The sequence below is a fragment of the Microtus ochrogaster genome, linkage group LG7_11 (genome assembly GCF_000317375.1).
Source record: "Microtus ochrogaster isolate Prairie Vole_2 linkage group LG7_11, MicOch1.0, whole genome shotgun sequence".
Lineage (NCBI taxonomy): Eukaryota > Metazoa > Chordata > Mammalia > Rodentia > Cricetidae > Microtus > Microtus ochrogaster.
The window spans coordinates 666,333-669,737 of NC_022032.1; the positions used below are offsets into that span (position 1 = coordinate 666,333).

The 3,405-nt window shown below is 49.9% G+C and overlaps 1 protein-coding gene across 2 annotated transcripts in view; it reads right to left on the bottom strand.

Annotated features, from left to right (window-relative positions):
* Positions 1–2,534, bottom strand: part of Vdac3 (voltage dependent anion channel 3) — an 18,040-nt gene extending 15,506 nt beyond the window's left edge. For both annotated transcript variants that reach the window (XM_005362418.3, XM_005362417.3), the window contains exon 1: positions 2,424–2,534. The gene's annotated coding sequence lies outside the window, so the exon portion shown is untranslated. The remainder of the gene's footprint in view (positions 1–2,423) is intronic.
* Positions 2,535–3,405: the final 871 nt, after the last annotated feature.

Sequence of the window (3,405 nt, forward strand, 5' to 3'; positions counted from 1 at the left end):
GACCTGACTTCTGAACCTCACACCTACATGGTGGAAGCAGACAACGCCCACAAGGTCCTCTGACCTCCACAATCAGGCAATGGTGTGCATACATCTTGAAATTGAAATTTATGTCCTGGCAATGCTGAAGCATGCATGGATAGCCCGTATATGGTGGTTCTGTTGAACTTGTCCATATTGGGTTTCATGGTGTAAGCTGATGAGGACGACTGACCAGGTCTCTTCCTCAAACAACCATGTGGTCTCTTCCTCAAGCAACCATGTGGTTGCTGGGAATTGAACTCAGGACCTTTGGAAGGGCAGGCAGTGCTCTTAACTCTGAGCCATCTCTCCAGCCCATTTTCATGCACACATCTACACATACACAAATACACTAGCTCTCTAATTCGGGCTGGTAAGATGGTTCAACAAGTAAAGGTACCAAACCCAATAACCTGATTCTGATGCCAGAACACACATGGTGGATAGAACCAACTCCCCCAAGTCATCCCCTGACCATCACACATGGGCAGAGGCAAAAGCATGCAGAAGTGCACACACATACACCCCATATATAAAACATTAGCTGGGCATGGTGACACACGACTTGAACCCCAGTACTCAGAAGGCAGAGGCAGACACAGTCTATAAGCCTGAAGCAAGGCAGGGGTTGCTACACACTGAGACCCTGTATCCTTGCTTTTGATTTGTTTGTAAGTTGATTGCCTGGTTCTTGAGCATGACCTTTATAGATGACAAAGTTATTGAGCATGAATTTTATAGGTGAAGCTGTGTCACAATGCCAGCAGGTTGAACATACCTGCAAATTACAATCACTATGCCTGAACTATGGACATGTCACAAATACTTTAAATAGCCTATGTATTTACACTAAGTCCAACTCTTAATCTGAATTTCTGTTAGGCTTTTACGATAGCTGAACAGGGCCTTAGTTTATAGCCCAGGCTGGAATTATAGTTGTGTGCCACCATATTCAGCATGACTAATTTCCTAACTGGGAATGCATTTAAAAATTGTACCTGTCAAACACACTATGATATAAAGTTAAGAGGAAAGAACGCACCGAAATGTCATGGCAGAAAAAAGGGCTCGGTTGGCAAAGTGTGTGTCACACAAACTCGAGGTACTGAGCATGAATCCCCAGGACCAATACAGCATTGGAGTAGGGACAAGGCAGAGACAGAAGAAACCCTGGAGCCTGCTGGTTAACCAGCCCAGCCAAATGGATGAGTTCAGAGAAAAGACCATTCCTCAAAAAATAAGAGAGCAATTAAGGAAGATACCCAACCAATGTTAACCACTGGCCTCCATATGCACATATGTGTGCACACAAACATGTACTTACACCACACAAACAAGTCCACACACACCTTAAAAAATGACAAAGAGAAAAGGGGTGGCATATGGGTAAAGCAATTGTCTTACACAGAAAAGGTCACGGGTTCTATCGGAGGCACCAACCAAAAGAAAAGTCAAAGAGTCAAGGCAAATGTGTAGTGTTGTTCTGTATCTATAATAAAACTGTGCTCTATGTTGCAGGGTTTAGAGTCCACTAACAGGGCAATTTTACAATTCCGGTAGTGATGTAAATTGTTTGCCATTATTCTGGGAAAGCGGTATAGAAATGCAGGTCTTAGATATTCAGACAGAAATGTTTAAAGTTCATTATGCCGACTGGGAAGAAAATACACTAAAATGGTCAAAATGTGTGTTAATTACAAGCTTTGAGCGTTCTGATTGCCTGTTTCTCAACATCATCACTTTGCAAAAGTCAAGTGGCTAACTGAACTCGTTTATGCCCAAACTGTCCTTTATTCAGGCCCACAATTCTGATGGGCAATGCACTGCTGGTATGATCAAGCAAAAATCGAGAAAACACAGACTCCATATTACTCGAGAGTAAAGCCACAGCCTCCCTTTTCTATCCGCTCTACAAAACAGCTATGCACCATGCCCCCGAGACTGCACTGGACCCCGAGAGGAAAACAAAAGGCACCAACTAGATACTACAGCTTCTCTTTTGTTCCTTGTTTCTCCTTTCTAAGATGCATGAAGAGCATCCTCACTTCGGCCGTCAGGAGTGCAAGCCGCGTCTGACAGATGCTGGACACGTCAGAGAGGGAGGGCAAGGTGGGGTGTAGCTTTGGGGTACCAGGGCTCGTGTCCTCTAGAAACCGCCCTCCTTCCAGCCCTGACCCCGGGCAGATCGCCAGTGCGCACGCCGGACGCAGCGGAAGGTCGCGGCCCAGGGAGGCGACTCCCGCCCTCAGGCGGCCAGCAAAGGTTCGGGCAGCCGGAGTCTCCCCGCCTCGCCTCGCCTTGCCTCGCCCTGGACTGGCGGCCCGTGGCTTCTCCTCGGCGACCTCGGCTAGTCAGACCCGCCGGCCCTCCGCCCACCCTGCCCGGGGCAGCGGCCGCCTCACCTCCAACCCGAGGGTGGGCCCCGTCCCGTCCCGCTCCACCAACGCAACGCTGAAGGTCTTCTCACACCAACGCCGTCCGCGCCTGCGCGACCTCGCTCCCCGCCGCGCCTGCGCGTCCGTCGCCCCAGAAGCGCGCGGACGCGCGCGCGGTGCCGCGCCTCAAGCCCGGCGCGCAGGGGGTTGCGGGGGACGCGTCCGCCAACTGTCCGGCTTGGCGTGCGCGTGCGCGAGAGGCTCTCCCCCGCCCCCCCAGCAGGCGGGTGACCGGCGGGGGTTGAGGAAAAGGACAAAAAGCTTGGAGGGCCCCATCCGTGCCCGGAGGCGGGGGTTCTCGCGAGAACGTGCCGTAGCCGTGGCTACTGTTGCCTTGCGTCAGCAGACACTTGCCGCAGGCTGGAATGTCACTCCCGGGCCTGGCTGTCCTCCGGTAGATGACTTGCAGATCTCTAACGGGGACATCAGCCCAGGTCGCCTGTCACTGTCGAGTGTGCCTCCGCGTCTTCTCAACTGTAAGGATGGGAAAACATAGGCCCCAGGGGATCAGCGACTGGGAGATTGAGAAGCCTGCGAGTTAATCCGAAGGGAGAGGAAATGGAGGAGAGAGAGGTCATCTTGAGAAGAGAACCCAAGACATCAATGAAGGAGAAATTACACAAGCAGGAAACCACCACTTTGGAGACACACACCATAATTACAATGGATTCCTTAGAATATGGTTAAGGATGTGCCTATGGTTTCTAAGACTCCATGGATTACTTACTGAAGTGGAAGAGACCTTCATAGCAAGAAAATCGCCTTAACCAAGTGATTAAAGCTAACATCACTGCGAATGATAGATTGTCTTCTTGTGTCCTGTGGTTCACAAAATTCTTGACAAAACGTGTAATTTGTCTCTATTAGTGAGTGAGGAAGCAAATCAAAAATTAAGGGACATTCCACAAATCAAATACATTCTCTTAGGAAAGTCAGTGTCATGAAAGAC